This window comes from Quercus suber, unplaced genomic scaffold, assembly GCF_002906115.3.
Source record: "Quercus suber isolate HL8 unplaced genomic scaffold, Cork oak 2.0 scaffold_383, whole genome shotgun sequence".
Lineage (NCBI taxonomy): Eukaryota > Viridiplantae > Streptophyta > Magnoliopsida > Fagales > Fagaceae > Quercus > Quercus suber.
The window spans coordinates 674,053-697,256 of record NW_027069835.1 but is presented as its reverse complement, the minus strand read 5'-3'; the positions used below and the strand labels follow the sequence as shown (position 1 = coordinate 697,256).

The 23,204-nt window shown below is 34.5% G+C and overlaps 1 long non-coding RNA gene and 1 pseudogene across 2 annotated transcripts; both read left to right on the top strand.

Moving 5' to 3' along the window:
* The first annotated feature begins 6,745 nt into the window (after positions 1 to 6,745).
* Positions 6,746 to 15,621, top strand: LOC136062127 (uncharacterized). 2 transcript variants are annotated; one of them, XR_010623957.1, is made up of 14 exons: positions 6,746 to 7,393; positions 8,613 to 8,922; positions 9,410 to 9,720; positions 10,009 to 10,109; positions 10,198 to 10,351; positions 11,934 to 12,331; positions 13,010 to 13,106; positions 13,221 to 13,251; positions 13,391 to 13,524; positions 13,631 to 13,788; positions 13,890 to 13,974; positions 14,187 to 14,304; positions 14,399 to 14,647; positions 14,772 to 15,621. It is a non-coding gene; the product is annotated as an uncharacterized LOC136062127 (long non-coding RNA). The 2 variants fall into 2 exon arrangements; XR_010623958.1 differs by lacking the exons at positions 6,746 to 7,393; positions 8,613 to 8,922; positions 9,410 to 9,720; positions 10,009 to 10,109; positions 10,198 to 10,351 and adding an exon at positions 10,416 to 10,694 and having other exon boundaries at positions 13,010 to 13,524; positions 14,772 to 15,617.
* A 2,660-nt stretch (positions 15,622 to 18,281) lies between these two features.
* Positions 18,282 to 22,559, top strand: LOC136062130 (protein WHAT'S THIS FACTOR 1 homolog, chloroplastic-like; annotated as a pseudogene).
* Positions 22,560 to 23,204: the final 645 nt, after the last annotated feature.

The window sequence follows — 23,204 nt, the reverse complement described above, 5'->3', positions numbered from 1 at the left end:
TTTTGTTTGCAAACAAATATGAACCACATCAAGTAAAATGCCATTGTCCACCAGAACTAATAAAATGGTAAAATGAACAAATAAAATAGTAAATGTATTTTAGTGGGTTATTGAATTGTGGGAAGGAGTAGCCTAGTTGTGACATGAGACCGAGGCCAAAATTTTGTCGGCTTCTTTTTCCTTTGTTTGCTTTTCTCATATTTATAGACATGTTAACTTAGTTGCTCATAGCCTTACTAAACATGTTAGTCATGTCTTATGGTGTGGATGGAGGATGTTCCAACACGCATAAGCTCTATTCTCTTAGCCGATTTTGGCTAGTTTTGGTCAACCTTTTTAATACAACATGCTGATTTGATTCTAAAAAAAAAAAAAAAAAAAAAAAAAAGATCTCATATCTTTTTTTTTTTTTTTTTTTTTTTTTTTTTTTTTTTTAATGAGGAAGAAGCAAAACTAAAGTTTTTTTAGATGGTTGTTCAAATAACTTTGTATTCATCCTCTTTTTTTTTTTTTTAAATTGTCAATTAATTTAATTTTCTATGTGGTTCATATATAATCTTGTAAAAAGGTTTGCAAAATTTATTGGAGCTTTGTCCACCACAATCCATAGCTATGAACTTCTTCTTTTTCTTCTACTCTTTTTTCTTTCTTAAAAGCTAGCTTCATTTAATTTCGGACAAAATTCACCATAATAGGCCGGAATGGCCACAATTACTAACATATCAAACAAATATAAAGTTAAAAATAAATAAATAAATAAAACCTACTAAATTTCTTCTTCTTTTAATTTTCCAAATTAGTGGTCTCATGTCACAACTAGGCTACTCCTTCCCACAATTCAATAACCCACTAAAATACATTTACTATTTTATTTGTTCATTTTACCATTTTATTAGTTCTGGTGGACAATGGCATTTTACTTGATGTGGTTCATATTTGTTTGCAAACAAAATACTCCTTTTTTCTTATATTTTTTTTATTATTTTTTATAAAAACTACGTCCATAATATTTTCTCAATATTTTTATGACAAAACATATGTAATAAGTTTTTATTGGTTCTAATTTGAATTCACAACTTAAATTATTTTTTTGTCCACTCATAACAAACCTACCACTTAGGATTTATTGTAAAAGTATTGTAAAAATATTATGGACATAAAATTTATTTCTCTCTATTTGTTTTTTCCCAATGACAACTTATTCTTACCTCACTTATTACCAAAATAACTTTAACTGTTTACTAGCCTAAAATATCTTTAAATTTTATAGTGCTAAAAAACATAAGCTTAAATATTAAGTGAGCCCAACAACTGCAAATCCTGTTTCTCCTCATCTCAAAACTGGACATAGCACTGGCCTTTTTTCAAAGCCACCTATTATGCAAGTTTTGGCATTATTTATAAAGATAGTAATGATTCTCTTATTATAGTCCATACTAAATTAATTCCTTGCCTAGGAAACCCATTGTGGATGGCTGCCATGCTCTATTAAGTGTTACACTCTTGTCACGAACTACGGATCAAAGATTTGATTGTGGAGCTTGCCAACTCACAGTTGCTAGCATCAATTGGGTTGCATGAACCATGCTTGAATGAGATTTTGGATGTGTTGGAACAAATTCAAGCTTTTTGTGAAATAGGCAGGACATATATCCTATAGGACTATGTAATAAGTAAGCACAAGCTTTGGAGTTCCATCGCTTTTGAATTTTTTTTATTAAAAAAAAAAACTATTTAGAATGTTTCATAAATATTTCATTTTTGGAATTTTCCCGTGCATCGCACGGGTAGCGACTAGTTCGTTATAAAAGCAGAATAGTGGGAGTGAAGAAGCACGAGCACACCTGCTATTGCGTAATCTATTTCTCACTTTGCTCCTTATTTTTGTCATTCGCATTCTGTTTCTTTATTGTATTCTCAATTTATAACTTTCAGTCTCCATTAACTATGGATCTACCGTCACTCGTTACTGATCTCTTGAAGCAGTTGGGTACATTCGCAGCCCAGCAGGCTCTACAGGAGCTACTGTTGCTTGTTGGAGTTGATGATGAACTCCAAGATCTTCAATACAATTTCAAAATGGTCCAGGCGATGCTCAACAAGTTCGAGGAAAGACGACTGAGGGATGACGCTATGAAGCTCTGGTATGATAAGCTCGAAGATGCATACTACAAGATGGATGACGTGTTGGACACCTGGAAAACTGCAAAGATCAAATTACAAATTCAGAAAAAAGGAGAAAAAGCTGCTCATAGTAACCCTCCTGCCCCCCTTGAGAAAAAAATGAAGAAGGTATGGTCCTTCTTCCCCTGTCCATCATGTTGCTTTCGTCAAGTTGACAATGTTTCTGTTCGTCATGAGGTTGGTCACAAGATAAAAAAACTGAATGAAACATTAGCTAATATTCTCAAAGGCAAACAGGAGTTTGGGATTGACTTGAATAGTCAACCTGAAAGAGTTGAAAGACTAGAAATTACGTCCATTGTGGATGTTTCTGAAATAGTTGGCCGTAATGAGTATAGAGATGATCCACTGAACAACCTATTAGGCATGGGTAGTCAAGAAAAAAGCAGTCCTCTTGTCATCACCTTAGTGGGCATATGCGGTATAGGAAAATCAACTCTTGCTAATCTAGCCTATAATCATTCAAAAGTAAGAGATCATTTTCAGAAAATGATGTGGGTTAGTGTTTCTGACCCTTTTGATCAGTACAAGGTTGCCAAAGCAATCATAGGAGGGCTTGACCCTAAACATGAATCCCTCAAATATACCACTCCTACATTGGAAGATCTATTGAAACCAGTTTGTGATTTTGCGGTATAGGAAAATCAACTCTTGCTAATCTAGCCTATAATCATTCAAAAGTAAGAGATCATTTTCAGAAAATGATGTGGGTTAGTGTTTCTGACCCTTTTGATCAGTACAAGGTTGCCAAAGCAATCATAGGAGGGCTTGACCCTAAACATGAATCCCTCAAATATACCACTCCTACATTGGAAGATCTATTGAAACCAGTTTGTGATTTGATTAAGGACAAAAAGTTCTTTCTTGTCTTTGATGATGTGTGGGCTAAAGACTTCCTAAAAGAGTCTCAAAAGTGGGGGCCTTTCAAAGTTGCTCTCAAAAGTGGTGCCCAAGGTAGTAGAATTCTAGTTACCACACGTAATAAGGATGTTGCGCAAATGATGGGGAGCACCGAAACCCACACAATCAACTTAGGGAATTTATCTGTTGATGATTGTTGGTTGATTATTAGGAAAACAACATTTAATGATGAAAATATAGATCGACATAAGGATCTTGAACCCCTAGGTAGAGAACTAGCAAATAAATGACATGGCTTGCCGCTTGCTGCAAAGCTTATAGGGTGTTACATGGGCAACAAGAGAAGAAAAGAACAGTGGGAGAAGGTTTTGGAAAATAGTTTGTGGGATTTAGAAGATGTTGAAAAAGGTCTTTTGGGACCATTGTTGTTGAGTTATTATGAATTGTCCTTAGCAGAGAAAAAATGTTTCTTATTTTGTGCTATCTTCCCAAAAGATCATGTCATTAATAGATTTGAGTTAATCATCCATTGGATGGCACAAGGATATATCAACTCAAAAGAAAATAGGGAGATGGAAGACATAGCGGAAGAGTACTTTGGAAAATTAGCCATGTGCTCTTTTTTCCAAGATTTTGAGAAAGATAAGAATAATGGTAGAATTGAAAGTTGCAAAATGCATGATATTGTGCATGACTTTGCACAGTCAATGACAAAAGATGTATGCTTGACAATCAAAGGTGATGAAGAGGTTAATATAAACTTTAAAAGGGCTTGACAGTTGTCATTAATAGTTAAAGAAACATTTCCTGAGTCTGTCTATGAAGCGAAAAATCTATGCTTTCTCAAATTACACTTTATGTCTTCTCAGATTGTCCAACCCAAGTTATTTGACAATTTGACATGTCTACGTACACTACATTTGAAAGATTGATCCATTCTAGAACTTCCAAATGAGGTGGAAAAATTGACACATTTGAGATTACTCAAGTTATCTTTAAATATAGAAGAATTGCCTGAAAGAATATGCAATTTATGTAATTTACAAAGTTTGGATGTTAGTGAGTGTTGGAATCTTAAGAAAGTACCCCAGGAGATAGGTAAACTAATTAATTTAAGACACCTTTTGCTTGAAAGTTTTATTAAAATCAAATCATTTCCGAGAGGATTTGGGGGATTAACTTCGCTTAGAACATTAAATTGGTTTCCTGTAGCTGTAGGCGATAAGGGTGAAGAAATATTTAAACTGGGACAATTAGAACATTTGAAGCACATTCAAGGGGCACTTGTTATATACGAGTTGCAAAATGTGGCAGATTTTGGTGCAATTGAGAATACATTGAAGAAGAAGAAGGGCCTTTATAATTTGGAGCTATTTTTTACCACATTAGAGGAAGAGGAAGAGGAGGAAGAGGAAGAGGAAGAAAGAAGAAGAAAAATGGAGAAAGATGTAGCCATTCTAAATGCCTTAGAGCCACCTCCCCGCTTGGAATTTTTACGAATTCATTCCTATAGGGGCACAATGTATCCTAATTGGATGATGTCCAAATTGACCTATTTGAAAAGGCTTTTTCTCATTTCATGGGAAGACCTAGAGTGGTTGCCTCCTCTAGGAAAGTTGCCGTTGCTCGAAGAATAAAATATAGTGGACTTTCGAATGATTCAAAAGGTGGGAGATGAATTTTTGGGAAGAGACATAGAAGAAGAAGAATTATCAGAATCATCCAAAAACAATAACAACAAAAACATCATCATATTCCCAAAACTTAAATCTCTCAAATTTGAAGATTTGGGGGAGTGGGAAGAATGGATTGGGATGGGAGGAACAATAGAAGTAGAAGAAAAAGATAATAGTGCTAATGCTTTTGTTACTAATGATACTCCAAAAATTAAAATAATGCCACTTCTTCATTCCTTTGAAATTACGATGTGCTTCGATCTAAAGTCTCTGCCTGACTACCTGCGTAATACTCCATTACAGAAATTGGACATCTGTGACTGTGAGTCTCTTGAGATAAGAGATTACTGGCCCAACATTTCTCACATTCCAAACATCGAAATTGATGGTGAGTACGTGCAAAAAGACGGTCAACTTCCAAACAGCATTGATTCAGAGGTAACTCTTCTTTTCTTGCAAAACTACCCTATCAAATATATAAATACTAATACATATATGGATTTGTGCAAATAGAGGCAGCTAATTAACTGCTATTTGTTTGGGTTGTGATCCTTGTTGCTCTAATCTCTCAGTGGAATGGTATGGGTTCTATTATATTATATTTTTCTTGTCTAATATTGTTGTCTAATCTCTCAGTGATGATGAGGAAGATGATGGGGGCTGGGTTTGAGATGGATGACCTCGAGAGCGTCTCCACCCGCGGTGGTGGCACCGACTCTGACTCCGACTTTGATTTCGACGAGGAAGCCCCCGAAGTCACAAACGCCGAGGACTCCGATGAAGAAGACTCCTCCATTCGCACCTTCACAAACATGCAAAATAACACTAGTGTAACACAAAGATCAAGACGGAGAATTCGGATGGCACGAAGGACGGTGGGGCCCAGGGGACCGGTCCGGCGGGTCCTACAGCTTTAGCCGAGAGCTCGGTGCCTAGAATCGTTGTTAAAGAAGATGCCACGAAGATCTTCACTGAGAACATTCAAACTAGTGGAGCTTTTATAGCGCCAGAGAAAAAAGTTTGAAGAGAGAGGTAAGTCTCCCTCTCTCTCTCTCTCTTTCTATGTCAAATTTTGAATCTTTGTTTTGAAAATTAAAGTTTAGAAGTGATTGATTCAATGAATTGAGAATAGAAATGGTGTTTGTGGCATTTTTAAATCTGGACAGTACAGGGCAGTTGACATGCACAGAAGAAGACAGATACATTATGATGAGACTGGGTAGCAAGCGCATGGTGTTGAAGAAGACAATGAAGGAGGAGGTCAGATTCCCTCTTAAATTGCTCAATCATTACCTTTAAATCTATGTTTATATTGCTACTTTATGCCTCTTATTTCTAGTTACTTTTAATATTTCTATCTTGGATTAATTGCTCGAATTCCTTTGTGAGTTTAGATTAGTGATTATACTAGATAAAACCATTTTAACTTTTTTATTGATTGATTGATTTCAATAAATTTTTGTTTTTAGCTACAAGTAGAGTTTTTTCGAATGATGATGGCAAGAGCAAAGAGAGATATAAAGCCTCTGTTTATGAAACTCTCTCCAAGTTTTTTCCTAATATAAGATGTTCTTCTTGTAATATCTTTTTGTTCTTGATTTCAATTTCGTGTTTTTATTGGCTTGCTTGTTATTTGAGCTATACATTATTTGTTATTTTTTCTTTGATTTATTACTAATCCATGTGATCAATCTTAACCATCTTGATAAAATTATGTTTTTGCATTTGCCATTTTGGTGAAAAAAAAAAAAAATGAAACCCTAAATACATTCCTACTATTCCATGTCAATGTCAATATTGTCTCCCTTATTCAGGTGATTCAGGTTGAACCTGTTCCACTTTTCTCCTTGCTATTCTTTACTTTTATCTCAAACAAACTTAAGTGTCTTTAAATGATCATCATTGTTCAATCCAGGATGCTGGCTGGGGCACATTCATGAAGTAATTATGCTGCCTAGGTCACTTCTGTTCTCATTGACTTTATTCTTTTTGAAGTGTTTCCCTACATTAATTCTTCTTAATCAAATCTACCAATTTTAAAGAGAATCAAGCTTTCTTGAATTAGCTTCACCAAATTCTTGTAGGTTAGAAAATTTTATGAAAGATTCATAGCAATGTACGTTTCCCTTGTTAGCTGAGATGTGGAGTGTTGCTTGATTGTGGAGTCACCATTTTATCTTGAAGGAGCTAGTGGACTGTTTGAATTTATTGTGAAAAGACAAAGAAAATGGGCACATGGTTATTGTAATTGTTGAAGTTACGAAACTTCTTCTTGAAATAATGTAGATAAAAGACTAGCTGGACATTTGTATGTGGATATCTCAAGGGTTTTAGGTATGGATGCTAGGATGTAAGTCTTGCTTTGGAGTTAACTGTGTTGTTTGCCATGCCTGGAAATTGTGAACATCTCAGTTTTGAAATATAGTAAAGAAAGAACTTGGAGAGGATTATTTGTGTAGCGACTAATTCTAACTTTAAGGGCTGTCTATTATTTCCTTCATTTTGCTTTCTGACATGGTGCTAGAGATGTTAATGTAATTTCAACTGCTTGAGTTGCCTCTTTTCAGTTTAGCAAATGGTAAACGTTGCAGTAGAACATGAAAGTTCCTTCATTTAGGAACTATCAGCCTCTATACAAGATGCAGACTTAAGAATCATTGATTTGGTTATAGGTAAATCATGTGGCACTATACATGTTTTTTTTTTTTTTTCTTCACTGAAACCTTTAAGGTTAAAAAAATAGGCAGATGGTTATAGTAATAGTTCAAGGTACAGAACTTCTTGAAAGAATGGATACAAAAGACTAGCAGGATGCGAGTATGTGGATATCTCAGGGGATTTACGCATGGATAGGATGTAAGTCTCTCTTTGGTGTTAACTGTGTTGTTTGCTGTGCCCAGCATCTCAGTTTTAAAAATATAGTTATGAAAGACCTTGGAGAGGATTATTTATTGACTAATTCAAACTTTAAGGCTTTGCCTATTATTTCTTTCATTTTGCTTTCTGACATGGTGCTAGAGACGTTAATGTAATTTCAACTACTTGAGTTGCCCCTTTTCATTTTGGCAAATGGTAAACATAGCACTAGAACATGACAATTCCTTTTTTCTGGAATAGTCATCCTCTATACAAGATGCAAACTTAAGAACCATCGACTTGGTTATAGGAAAATCATGTGGCAATTTACTTGTTTATTTTTTATTTTTTTCAGTGAAATCTTTAAAGTCTCTAACACTCCTTTTAGTTGTGTAGTAGATTGACATATTTTTTGCTTTCTTGATTTGATAAATAATGATTTTGGTGCGTTGGGGAGAACATGGTCAGAGCAGGGGTTACGGAATGATATAAAAGAGTTTAACGGAAAATCTCTACTCCCATTTTCCTGAGCTAAAAATAATATAAAAGCAAGGTGTTGAGTGTAGTTTGTAGAAAATTAGTATTTAATTAATTGTAATATGGATTACTTAGCAAGTTGGTATGGTGGAGTGCCTACCAGGAAAAATGTTCAACGTGAAGTAAAGGGGGAACCACCTGTAACCTAAGCAGGATTGTGAAGATGAAAACTTGGTCAAACATAGTGAGGTTTATCCATCAAATTGGCCATCTGATGTGCCTATCAAGAAAGACATGGGGTGCATCAGCATAGAGAAAAAGAACCAGGAATTAATGTCTGTATACGAGTGAATTTTTTTTTTCTTTTTTTCATATAAAAGTGCATTAAAGGGTTTTGGTTTTGGAAAAAACATTGTACATGAGGTCAAAGGAAAACATGAAAATTGTAGTGTAATTGAAAATGGTTTAGGATCAGTTAATATTGTATAGGTCTTTATGGGGTTTCGTTATTTTGGCTATTTAGAATAATGTGACATAAATCTTATGCTTTTGTTTTAGGCATGCATGTGGATTGATGATGATCAAGACAATGAATCTGGCAAGAAATCAATGACAAAGATTTTGAGGTTGAGGTATACAAGATTGAGACTAGTAGTGATGAAGAAGATGGGACTAAGCATAAGGACTTATCCAAAAAGAAGATTGGACTAAGTATAAGGCAGATGGAGAAGTGGAAGTAGGCAAGATTTTGCAAGTTGACCAGTACAGAGCGATTGACATACACAAAAGTAGACAGATACATATTATGAGCTTGGGTAGTAAGAGCAAGGTGTTGAGGAGGACAAAGGCTTTAAAGATGAAGGATGAGGTGAAATTCCTTGATTACTTGCATGATCATCATTTTCAATCTGTGTTTATTGCTACTTTGTGCCACCTATTATTTCCGGTTACCATTAATATTTCTATCTTGGATCAATTTTCTGAATCCCATTGTGTTTAGATTAATGATTATAGTTGTTAAAAATATATTATAATTTTATTGATTAGTTTTATTGAATTATTGCATGTTTGTGTGTAAGTGATCATGAAGTTTAGTTACAAGTAGAGTTTTTATAAATGATGATAGTGACAGATATAAAGCCTCTGTTATTGAAGTTTGGGGTGACTTGAACTCTCCCTTTTTTGAGGATTTATTTGACTCTCCCCTTAGAACCAGAACGATCAATCCCTCCCTGCTGCCTTCCTTGCCACTCTTTGGGTTTGTGTTCTTTCCTTGAGATAGATACGATCATTATAAAATAGGGATGAAAATGATTTCCTGTCATGATTTTTTTTAATGCCCTGTTTGATGCAAGAAATTAGGAGGTGTGGGCTTGCAGTTGCAGCGGTAGGAATACTGAAGACAATTGACAATGACATTCCAGTACTCCTCAAGGCATGCACAACTCTAAAATCTGATGCTCATGCATTTCTCTGATACAAAACCATGATTTGATATTGAGACTCTTATATTGGATGTCATCCTCTTCCTAGTGTGAGATATAAATTATCCTTTGGTTGCAACACTACTGTTCAGAGGCTCAAGAAATACAACAAGCAACCCATGTTCAATTGTAATGTATTAAGAATGGTACCTGTGTTGTCAAGTTAATGGACTGCTACAGTGGTAAGCTTCATTCATCTAAATAGCTATTTTAACTTAACAAAGAGTTAACACTTGAGAAATTATTGGATTGATCTGAAGATGTCCTTCCTGTTGAAAAGAAAGTTCCTGATGGTTGGATTGTAATCTTGTATTGATTGTGAATCTTAAGCAATTAATTATGAGTCAGAGCATTGGTTCTCTATGTTGTGGTCATGTGGAGTTAAGATTTGAGTTTTTTGATATCTCTAATTTCAAGTGGACTGGGCTAAGTGATATTAATAAGTTTCTACACAATGATAATTTGTGTAGAAGATTACTCTTCTCTGTAGGAAATTTGGAGGACTACCCCCAAAGTTGTTTTGGCTGGACTTCCTAAAATCATTGACAATTTCACTGTAATTGGAACTCTGGTACTCTCTATGCTTCAAATGATTGTGAACTAAGTCACATCTAGTTCATCTTAAGATAATCTCAATCTAGCTGTCACTTATGATTCAGATCAAAGACAAGTCTTTTGGATTTTACAAATAGCAAAAGACTAGCAGATTAATACAAACCGCTTGCAATGGATGAGGAAGAAAGATCAAGATCAATCTCAAAGAGAACCCCATCTGGGGGGTCACAGTCACAGTCACAGACACTACTAGTCATGGTATCTAATTTTCCCTAAACAACTTGTGTTTTGTTCATTAAATTGACAAATGCATCCTTATTTTCTATTCATTTTGATATTTGTTAATGTAGATCATTTGGAATAATATTAGGTAAATGCATTCTGCATAAATTTGATTTCGCTTATTAATTTATGTTTTAATATTACATCAATATGGGCCTTGTGGATTTTCTTGATTTTTTGTATTTAGGCCAGTCTGACATAATTCATCATGTGCTATTCTTTTAGGATTTTGGTTATCAATAAGATGAGAACCAGAGTGTTTAATAACAACGGTGATAGAAGAGAAATTCAAAAGCCTCTATTCTTGTGGATGTTTAAGGTGGTTTGGCTCTCTTTTTTGCTTCATTTCTCCACCCTTGTCTCAGAATCAAAACAATTAGATCCTCCCTGCCATATCCATCTCCAAACTCTTTGGGTTTGTGTTTTTTCTTATTCCAAATCTTCTTATTTTAATTGATTTGTTTCTGCTTTCAAGTCCATGTTTTCATCATACCCTGCATATTACTTGATCAGTTGAGAACTTACATGGTGGAAGACCTCTAGAATAGGTTAATTCATTGCACTGTTTCTGTTGCAGTTGAATAATATTTAAGTTGTTGGATCTCAAAGCCCATTCAAATTTTAAATTTATATATTCTAATTTCACCATAGAGTTATTGTTAGCTATATATAGTTTTTCTGCTAGAATAATCACCATCAATCTTTGAATCTTATTAGTTGTCACTTCAATTTTGAAATGAAAATTATAATGTTCAAATGGAGTGAACATTGATTATTTTTTAATTTCTCTTATTTTTGTGATATCGTTTTAATAGTATTGATGAAATTGCTTTGTTTGGTTGTTGATGAATGGATTGTTTTTTTACATATGAATTAACCGAATGATTATCCCAAACCTGCTCAATAAAATAATCCTGTCAAATGAACTTCATTATTTGTATTGTTAAATGTGAATGGAAATTTTGTTTTGAAATTGGAAATCTATTTCCTCTCACTCTCCCTTCTGTTCAATAATGCATGATGTATATATAAACTAAGCTCAGAGACTGTTGCAAAGTATAATCTGTTAGTCGAGGAATCATGAATAAAGTTTATTGGAGGATTTTCATTATATGCATGTCCTGGTTCTTTAATGACCTACCTAAGTTTACATTTTTAATTAAAAAAAAAAAAATCATATTTGCACATCACCTACCAACTAAAGCAATTGTATATTGTTGTTAGAAATCTCCTTAATTTGACTTTTCATTTTTGAGCATACAGTTAAGACTTGATAGCTTCAGCATATAATATGAGTGACATATTAACTTTGGTGTAATTGAGAGCCCCACCCCCTAAAGAAATCTTTAGTGGTACAGAAAACCACAATAGAGAGATTCTGATAACTTTCAAAATTATAGTAGTGACTTACTAGCTCGCACCACAATTTCTCTGTGCCCAGCTGCAATGAAATTGCGAGATTGTCTATAACACCTTGCTAGTACTCACTACTCAAATTCTATAATACTTAAAGCCTGCTAGTATTTAATTCTTTAACACTACATGGGAAAATTTGTAGGGAAGGTTTTGGAGTTTGGGAGTGGCATTTTCTGGGTGGTGATTTGACCTTTACAAGCCAGCCTACTATCAAGCAGCAAGCAGATTGTTCAAAACTAGTCCAAAAGTATTGAGAAATGATGTGTTGACCAAGGATGAAGCAGAAAGTCAGAAACCTCCTTGGCTATTAATGGTGCAATAAAGTTTTTTCTTTAATATTTAAATCTTTCATTTGTAACGTTTTTCACTAGTTCTTTTTGGTCTTGTTCTCTTTAATATTTTGAATATTAGGGCTCCAATTTTTTTTCTTTTTTTTCTAATAATCTAGTTTGAAAGTTATTGAGTTATATAATTGCTCGGAGGTGATCACTAGGAGAGAAGAATAAATCACAAATACCTTGGATACTCTTCTATAGTAAGGTATATCCTGATATTTCATTTTAATCTTCTGTCTATTTTCTCCATCCATAATATTTAATTTTCTTTTGGAATGAAATGGACATACCTGAAATAGAAGTGAATTATAGAAAAAATTGAGGCATTAAAGTCATATTCTGCTTTTCAATTGTAATTCACCTACAAGTATCTTCATATTCTTTTTCTTCTTGTCATGCTGTTATATTTGCTTTATAATCCAAGGTCAGTTACTTCTATTTCCAACCTTTATGGGCCTAGGAATGTTTTGGTCTCATTCCAGAACATCATGCAATAATGTTCCAATCTAATTCGGCCACATTTAATCTAAACATATAGAAGGCTGTGTGTACTAAAAGCCTGCTAACCCTTCCAAGATGCAGAAAGAAGTTTAACCTGGAATGCTGGTTCTTTAGTAGTCCATCTAGTTTGATAACTACAAAAGGCAACTTGGTAATTTTTCAGTAACACCTTTATTTAGCCTTCCATCTAAAATTTGAATGCTCAACACCTTGGGTGTTTTTTTTTTATTTTTTAAAATAAATTATTTAGAAGAATGCGGGGAAGCCCTCATAGCTCAAATATATACTTGTTAATCATCTAGTCAAAATGTTATAGGATTAGGTACTTGCTATGTATCAAGTTTCTAAATCTATCTAATGCTTGTTCTTTGTCTTAGAGCAGAACATGTTTCTTGATATGGAAGAGTGCAAAGCATGGGAGGCAGCTGCCATTAGGGATGAAGATATCGTGAATACTTTGGCTTCGTTAATTGGATTAGGTAACCATCACACAATATGTACATCCAGAACAACATTCTTGGAAGTGAACTGAATTTCTTACTGGATTATTCTGACTTCATTGCTGTCTAATGTCAATCATGTCTCACTCAAAGAGTTCCCTCCATTGTTTATTTCCTTCAAGAAGTACTCTATCTCTCTTCCTCCATCCTCCTATGTCTTAGAAAAAGTTTGTTTTTCCATACTCTTCCTGCCTTTTCCTTCTCACTGTGGTGGTGGTATTACTTCTAATTGATGCTTGTTACCATTAATAACCCCTATCCAGCACAAGAAATAATTCCCACTTTACAAGGGAGCTCTGAAGGCCAGCACTTGGACATATGAGCAAGGATTCTGAACTGCCAATGAAGCATGTGTTCCCTTTGTACATTTTAATGTTGCCCCAAATTTGTCCTTTAGGTATCTATCTAATGCTTTATTAGGTTTCCATTCGGCATGCTGTTATTTAGTTTCTTCTATCTTCCTCTCCATTTATCTATTGGTATGGATGTCACTTATGATTCAGATCACTTACAAGGCTCACTAAGCTAGTAGCAGAACCAGTGTTTGAAGTAATATGCATGAAGAATGGTGTTGAATGCAACAGTGAAGAGTATTATAGTGATGATGATCTGAAAGATGGCTTCCAATTTCATTCTTAAAAGCCTTATGTTTACATTGAAGGTTGGCATTTTTTCTTTGGACTTGAAGTGTCTTGATCATGTATTCATGGTGACTGTTCATAAAGACCTTTGTTGTTTAGATATCACATCTTTCTTTTGCAGCCCAAGTGTCCATACTATTTCTGGAGTTTGTGCACCGTCTGCTATAACCTCTGGGTGCTAATACTACATACTTTATGTAGCATAGGTAACTATATATTCTTCTTCTTTTCTCATGAGGTGCTTTTCTCTTTGCTTTTAAATCATCCTACCAAGCAATCATCTATGTTTAAAATCATTTTGGATTGTGGGTAAAGTGTAGATTAATAGATTTCATAATCAACTTTAGCATCTTTCTTAACTGCACAATCCCTTCTGGAAAAGTGGCTATGCATAATCAGTTGATTTTTTATATCACAGGACACCACAGTAATGTTCTGCCAAATTCAACAATATCAATTGCAGCATCTAATTCATTTTTTGGCCTATTGGGAACCATGCTTTCTGAGCTTCTAACTGGATAATCAATGCAAATAAGGTAACATATTCTTTTTGCCCTTATGTCTTTGGTTGGTAAAAGTCACAGTCTGAGACTCAAAGCTAAGGTTTTATCTTGACTCCTGAATATTCAGTGTGCAGCACTTGTAAGTTGTAACTCTCAAGCTCATTATTGCCATAAATTTGTCCCTTGGATTTCTACCTCGTGTGGTTGATTCTGCTCATATTGGAGGATTCCTATCAGGATTTCCCCTTGGCTTCATTCTTTAGGTTTGCAAATCTTCATGCATCGTCATAAGAAATAAAGCAGAAATCTTGGCACAAGTGCTATCAATACCTGTTATAGGATTACAGCTTTAGAACTTTAGTGTCTTAATTCAAGGGTAATTAACTTGAACTTTCTCTGAATTCTCAACTTCTAGTTTAAGTATGTACTGTGGAAAAATGATCCAGCGTTGGCTAACCTTTTTCTTTTCTTTTATTTTATCTACCCCCAAAAATTGGCAGATACGCATAAGGATGTATTGAGCTTATTAACAGTCAGAAGCCGTATAGCCATGCAGTCTGCCTTTCTAGAGCATCAAGCACCTGAATGATTGTGTCAGTAATGCCTACCTTCAAGCTTTGCAAGTATAACAAAATGACTTTTTTGTGGATGCACATACCACTGTTTTCAAGTGTAAGGCAAGCAGGGACTTGCGTACTGTGATAAAGGATCTTGGTAGTATACACCTCCCATCGCCAACGTTTAAAGCTGGCCAGCTTGCAGATTGTGCAGCCACTTCTTTCATACTCATGGCCTGGATACCTTGCCATTAGTATTGCACAACTGCATTGTACAAACACTAGGGGTTGTACATTTTTATTTACAGTATTATGCCATTCTCAATACTTTTAAAGTATTTTTCATTTGTATTATTATAAATCAATCCAACGACCCCTCGTATTTAATTCTCCCAAATGGGGAATTTGAAGAGGGAGGGGAGGGGATGGGAGCCATTTGTATTGAAAAAGTTTTAATTGTCAATCTTGCTCTTATGATATCAGTTTATATTTATTTCTTTGAATTTCATTTTCCTCATCCATCCTCTCCCTACTTAATTTTTAAAACCTTTAAATAAAGGGAAGAGGAAGAGGTACTTTTTTCCCTTTTCTCTACTTAATTTTTAAAGCTTCCAAATCCGTTCCCTTTCCCTCTTCTCTCCTTTCTCTCCTTTCCCTCTACGCCCTTCTCCCTTCTAGCTTCCAAACACATTGTCAATGGCTAGTGCAAATAAAATTCAAATGTTGCTGGTCCTACTTCAGTGTTGTGGACGGTGGACCTTCTGTTTCCATTAGTTCATGAAAAAATAGTGCCCTTGAACTTTAATTTGTATAATGTTGTATTTATGATGAATTAAAGGAAATTACATATGTAGGATTTTTTATCATTTTATGAGTATATATGTAGGTATGTGAGTTGGTTAAATAGTGGAACTCATCACTTGTTTGATCTTGATTCATTACTTGCAGGCCAATTACTTATGATCAATTATACAATTTTTTAAAGAACGTTCCATTCTTCTTAGTTTGATACTTTTTATTTGCAATGTTTAATTTCCACAAGAAGAATTTTAACTAAGGTCATTGCCCATCTATATGGGCAAAACATCAACTTTTTTTTTTTGGCTGAATAAATACTTTATTGATCAACCCACAAGGCACAAAGGGGAACAATAAAAAGGGAGAAGGCCTAGGTCCATCTCGGCCTAGAGCCTGAGGAATCAGGGGAGGAAGCCAGGAAATGTGAACTAGCCCTGTCCAGTTACACAAAAAGGCCCATTACAGGATATAGGAACTGGCCTCAGCCAATTACACAAAGTGGCCCATTGGGCTAGTTAGTGAGATACAAAAGAAAATGAAACATTTACAGAAGTATCAACCTTTCAAAGTGGAAAAAGTAGGCTGTCATATAATCCTTTTTTTTTCTTTTTCTTTTTTTTAAGATTACACAAAAACACCACAAATTGGAAGAATAGAAAGGATTAAATTCGCATGTTATTACTGTTCTTGTCTTCTTGTGTTGGTGGAATCATGTTTGTGAAATTTACCTTGTCAAGTTAATGGGCCACTATGCTTCATTTCTTTGCATTGCTATTTTTTTTTTTTTTTTTTTTTTTTTTATATATATTTTTTTTTTTTTGAGAAACTATAACTAAATGAGTTATTAGTACATAATTTTAGAGTTCTTTTCTAACTAAATGAATGATTATTATAATATAACATGCATAATTTTGTATATTTGTCCTTATATATAATATATGTAATTAAGATTATCAATAAAAACATTTCAATTTTTTTTTTTTATAACTCCTTGTTTATTAGCGAATGAGATGATTTGAACTCAAGCAATTAAATCTTTTATAATACTTGCATATTATTTTTACTTGCATTTGTGTAAGTTGCAACTAAAAAAAAACAATAAACAAAAATGTGGGGTGCAAGAGATATTCTATGGCAAGACTATTGGTAAATGTATATAAATTTTAAAATTTTGATAGGGGGATGGGTTACGGAATAGTAACGAAGTGAAATGCAAGTGGGTTAAGTGTCAAAAATGAAACTACGAGTGGGTAAATTAAATTTGAGACAAACTATAGATGGGTAAAGTGTAATTTCCACCAAAAAAAAAGAAATGAGTGGGTTCAAAGGACTAAAAAACCACAGTCTATTAGTTCTACTAAGGTGAGTTTGGTTCGACTTTTTCAGAAAGTACTTTTGAAAAAAGTGGAAGTTTTAAAAAGAGTAGTATGAAATTGAGTTTTTATTTTTTTAAGCAATGTATTTGGTAAAAACTATCAAAAAAATGTTTTTTGAAAAAACTGAGTGTTTGACTAACACTTATAAAAGTGGCGGTTTGAGTTGTGTATATATATATATATGTATATGAAAAGAGAATTTATTGTTTTAATTACCTCTCTTAATGCAAGTTATGGACACAATATTTTCACAAAAATTTCACAATAAATTCGACATGACAAGTTGTTAATGGTAGGAAAAAAAATGTCACTAGTAGGTGCAGATGAAAACTAATAACAATTTACTACATAAACTTTATAACAAAATTGTTATAAAAATATTTTGTCAATAGCACTATTTTTTTAAAAAGAAAAATAGTAATAATTAAAAAAGTTTAGGGATAAAATAAAATGTGACAATATTTTCATAAGACTCTTTGTTTTTAGTTGTGATCCATTCTATTCTAATATTTAAAATACTTATTTATATTTTTTTTTCCTTCACTTTTTTTCCATCAAATATTTTTCTTTTCCTCCGCACACCAACTTGTCTCTTCTTCTTTTGCTAAGACCATCTTGTCTCTTCTTCGGCTATTCTATTCTTCTTCACCCACCCAAAAGATAGCTCTTCCTCACCCAAAAGACAAGAAGAAATATATATATATATATTAAACAAAAAAACAAAAACAAAGAAAAAATGAGAGAAGAAGAAGCCCACAGCAACAGTGGAGAAGGAGAAGCACTTAAAACCCCTTCCCAATCTCAAGAATTTGCTCATATCCGAGCCTTCAAAGTCTGCACCCATCTCCATCATCACCCAGAAACATGACTCCCTCCAAATCCCATTCCGCTCCATTGATTTCATCCGCAAATACCCTTCTGTTTTCGATGAGTTCCTTCCTGGTGGAATCGGAGTTTTGCCCCACGTCCGCCTCACTGCTGAGGCATTAAACCTCGATGCCGAACAACGCTTGGTTTATCAGAGCGATACTTATAAGAAGCAGACTGCTGATCCCCTTTTGAAGCTCTTGATGATATCAAAAACCAACAAAATCCCACTTAGCACCATTGATTGCTTGAAATGGGATTTGGGTCTTCCTTATAATTACGAAAAAAAAAAAGAAAAAAAACCATAGTTACGGAGTTCCCTGACTATTTTCGAGTCGTAGGTGGTGGAAACAGAGATGAAGATGGTGTTTTGGAGTTGGTTTGTTGTAGTGATGAGCTTGCAGTTTCGGTTATGGAAAAGAAGGGTTCTATTGCATTCCCTATGCAATTCTTGAGAGGTTTTGAGATGGATAAGAAGTCAAAGAAGTGGGAAGATGAGTGGCAGAAGTTGCCTTACATTTCTCCATGTGAAGATTTTCCTTATAATTACGAAAAAAAAAAAAAACCCATAGTTACGGAGTTCCCTGACTATTTTCGAGTCGTAGGTGGCGGAAACAGAGATGAAGATGGTGTTTTGGAGTTGGTTTGTTGCAGTGATGAGCTTGCAGTTTCGGTTATGGAAAAGAAGGGTTCTATTGCATTCCCTATGCAATTCTTGAGAGGTTTTGAGATGGATAAGAAGTCAAAGAAGTGGGAAGATGAGTGGCAGAAGTTGCCTTACATTTCTCCATGTGAAGATGCTTCTCATCTTCTGCCAAATAGTGATGAATCAGATGAGTGGACGGTTGCGGTTTTGCATGAGTTGCTTCATATTCTTGTGCCAAAGAAGACTGAGAGGGATACTTTGCTGTTGTTTGGAGAGTATTTAGGGCTTCGGTCCAGGTTTAAGAGAGCATTGCTTCAGCACCTGGGTATATTTTATATGTCCACTAAGATTGGAACCTGCATTGCGGTTTTGAAGGAGGGTTACAAGAGGGGTTTGCTAGTTGAGGATCATCCATGGATGGAAATGAGGAATCGGTATATTCACCTCATGAACATGGTGAAGGAAGATGGTAAACCGGTTAGTGTGCTGGGTGGAAGTAATGAAAAGAAAAAGCAGACAGTTATTGAGAAAGGAAAGGAAGATGAAAGTGGGGAAGAATATGAAGGGGCATTGTTTGATTCATCTGATGCTGAGGTTGAGGATGCTAGTGACAATGAGTTTGATGATGACGAAGATGAAAACAAGAGTCAGAAAGGTGTTTGAAAAAATGTTGCAAGGAATAGAGGAAGAAAAGCTAGGAAAGTGAATTTGGATGTGAAGGGGCTTTCTAGAAAATCTGAGTATGATGATGTTGAAGATGGAAACAAGAGTCAGAGAGGCATTCCAGTACTCCTTGAGGCATACACAACTCTAAAATCTTATGGACCGATGGTCATGTATATCTTCGGATACAAAAACCATGATTTGATATTGAGACTCTTATATTGGATATCATCCTTTGATTGCAACACTACTGTTCGGAGGCTCAAGAAATAATTCATGTAACCCATGTTCAATCGTAATGTATTAAGAATGGTACATGTGTTGCCAAGTTAATGGGCTGCTACAGTGGTAAGCTTCATTCATTTAAAAAACTATTTTAACAGAACAAAGAGTTAACACTTGAAAAATTATTGGATTGATCTGAACATGTATTTTATGTTGAAAAAAAGTTCCTAATGGTTGAGTTGTAATCTTGTATTGATTGTGTACCTTAAGCAATTAATTATGAGTCAGAGAATTGTATACTCTCAAAATCTGCAGAGTATAAATGGTAATGAGAACCTATCCATGGCCAACATATATTGTTAGATATTTTTTATGGGCACAGTGATCCTAGAAGTTGCAGTAGAGTTTAGGTTTAATACTACAAAATAATTTTACCAGTAAATCTTAACAAAATGGTCTTATGCTATTTGTTTGTTTTTTTCTCGTGTACCTACATTTTGTTTATTATTGCAAGCTGAACTCAAAACTATATTCCTTATGGGTAAGCAAATATTGCTTAAGAGGGAGTGGTCATATTGCACATATGAGCCTGTCTAAAGCACACAGGATCACATCCTATAGTAAATATGTTTTCATTGCCATTAATACGTTTTAAGATTTAGCCTATGAAGTTGTCTTCACCTCGCGAACAGCTCCAATTTATTTCTTTGATAATTATTTGTTTGTGCATCTCAAGAGTTTATTCATTCAAAGTAGCAGGAGCTCAAGAAGGACTTCAGTGGTTTGTAAGGTAATGCAATTTGATTTAGCATTATTTTTGGTTTTCTATGTTATGGTCATATGGAGTTAAAATTTGAGATTTTTGAGATCCCTAATTTAAAGTGGACTGGGCTATGTGATATTTATAAGTTTCTACACAATGATAATTTGTGGATTTGAAATTTGTGTGAAAGATTACTCTTTTCTGTAGGAAATTTGGAGGACTACCCCCAGAGTTTTTTTGGCTGGAATTCCTAAAATCATTGACAATTGTCACATTAATTGGAACTCCGGTACTCTCTATGCTTCAAATGATTGTCAACTAGGTCATATCTAGCTCATCTCAAGATAATCTTAATCTGTTTGGCACTTATGATTCGGACCAAAGATAGGTCCTCTGGATTTTACAAATAGCATAAGCCTAGCAGATTAACACAAAAAACTTGCAATGGATGATGAAGAAAGATCAAGATCAATCTCAAAGAGAAAACCCCATCTAGGTGTTCACAGATTAACACTACTAGTAATGGTACTTGATATTATTTTCCCTTAACTTGTGTTTTGTTTGTTCAATTGACAAATGAGTCCTAATTTTTGCTCCTTATTGTAAATAAATTTCTGTTTTTCTATTCATTTTGTTAATGTAGATCAATTTGGAATAAGATTAGGTAAAAGATTCCAATTGTTGATTGATGGTGTTTGGTTTGGATTTGTATTGCTATTCCTAAGCATTCCTTCATTTGTTGGCTAACATTCATGGATAGAATTCTCCCTCATGACAGGGTTGCTAAATGGGGATACAATTGTGATCTCGTTTATGTGTACTACAAGAGAAAGCTGGCGTCAGTGTTGGGCTGGGTAAGATGGGTATCTATCTCAAATATAACCATTAGTTTATTAAAAATTAATTGTTCTTACAATGTCCTATAATCTGATGTGGAGAAACATGTTGGACTGCGTAAAACGCCCAAAACTCATGTTGGAGATATAAAAGTTGCCTGGAACATAGTGATAAAAATTAATGTTGTGTGTAGTTTCCATGCATTTTAAACTTACTTTTTTTGGTCATTTTCTTGAATGTTATCGTGTCAAGCTGTCATATATGTCTAAAGAGATATTCATGTATTTGGAGAAGTCTAAAATCGATGTAGGAGGAAAATTCACAGTTCCTTTCTCTGTCCCTTGTCCTACAAATTGATGGGCAAAGGATAAGCCTTTATTTGCTTGTTTTGCAGATCCCAATTACCTGATCTGTGTTGTTCTGAGCAATGCATATGAAAAGTGTATTCAACCCTCCTTGCACACAGGGCTATTCATGGTTCAGTGGTAGGGTATATGGATTCACAGTTGAGCCTATTAATGGGAGACATGCTTATATTCCATTCCATTTAAGTTTCTTCTTGGTTGGAAATTTTTTTATCTTCCTCACTCATGTCTAGCTGTCTCTGTGAGCTATATGTATGTGTTTGTGGGTTTGCACATGTATATACCCTTTGTGTACCCTTTGTGTGAGATTATGCTTCTTGCTACATTATACATGTCCACAGTGGCCAACTGAACAAATGTCCATTCATTCAACCTTTAAATATCTAGCCTGCTTTACACATAGCTTGTTGCACCTATTGATCTGGAAACATGATCAATGAACCTATAAGCAAGTTTATATTCAAAATTTCATTAGATGATAGATGAGTTCATTCAACTGGGGCAAGAGCATATTGGTTTTATGATTGGCAACTAGCTATTAATATAATATGGACTTGTTTGCTCATTTTGTGTGTGCAATGTGCAATTGAGAAATAGTGAGAAACAAAGCAAGGTCATGATAATTGACATGATGTGGGAAAAACTACCGTCTTCAACCAACCGGTCGAGTTTCTTGAAGACTTGGACCATACAGATGTCCTTGATCAGGGATAGAAAGAAGGGATGTACCACAAATTTTGTCAATAAATAGGCAGAACCATTTGGAAGCAACATGACCTAAGCATATATGAGTTCCTAAAGATGTCACGAGGATATAGTGAGGAAGAGCCACCAACTCTTAGATTGGAACAACCATATTAGAAGAAAAAATGGCTGGATAAAGTGACTAGCAGCACTGTCCAATTAAAGTAGCTGTTAATTTGATGTTTTTTGTGTTATTGTATCCCTTTGTTTTTTCCTGTATGTTGATAGTTGACACTAATTATGTCAAGTATGTCCTCTGAAATCTTGCGGTTTGCTCTAGGATTGCTGATTCATAACATTTTTGTGTGAAATTGTCCTATGTAGATGGGGCCTACTTGAGCTTCTTGACAATACTTTTGAAAAGAACCACAATATATTATTTTGAATGTATAAAGAAATCTGAGCCTGCATGCTTATCTATTGAAAAAGGCCTTGAGCATCCGTATATACCTTGGAAAATTTTGTCATTTTCTAGTGCTTCCTCAATAGAACCTTTTCTTTTAATTATTGATTGTTTTCTTGTTATTAAATATATATATATGCCACTTCCATGAGAAAGCCACATTCCTTTGCTTTGAAAGCTACAAAAGCAATTCCATCTGTTAAGACTGATAAATATTGATACAAGTCAACCTTCTATCTTTAGTGTTTAGAGTCATTCCCAATATGTTGGATCACTTGCTTATGTTGTGGAGAAACCTCTTTCAATGTCACTCAGAGCTTTAGCCTTTAGGTGATACTCTAGTCTAGTATCAATGATCTTTTGTCATTTAACCCTTAAATTTTAAACAAATTGCTGACAAACAATGAGATTCTCTAGTTGATTATGTGGCGCAGTCTGAATGGACTGTTCCTTCTTTCCTTTCTGGGATCTATTCAAAACAGGTGGCTTTTAACAAGTAGGAATGTTATTTTAGCAAGGAGTTTTGTGACTTTGTAAAATCATATCCACAAACCTTTTTCTACTATTCCTTGTAATGACGTTTAATCTAACCTCCAAAATCGATGGAGCTTGTTGCTTTGATTGTAAATGAGGATGCTGGTCCATCTAGATCTTGGCCTCCAAGGTGTCCCATTACCAAATTTTAGTTT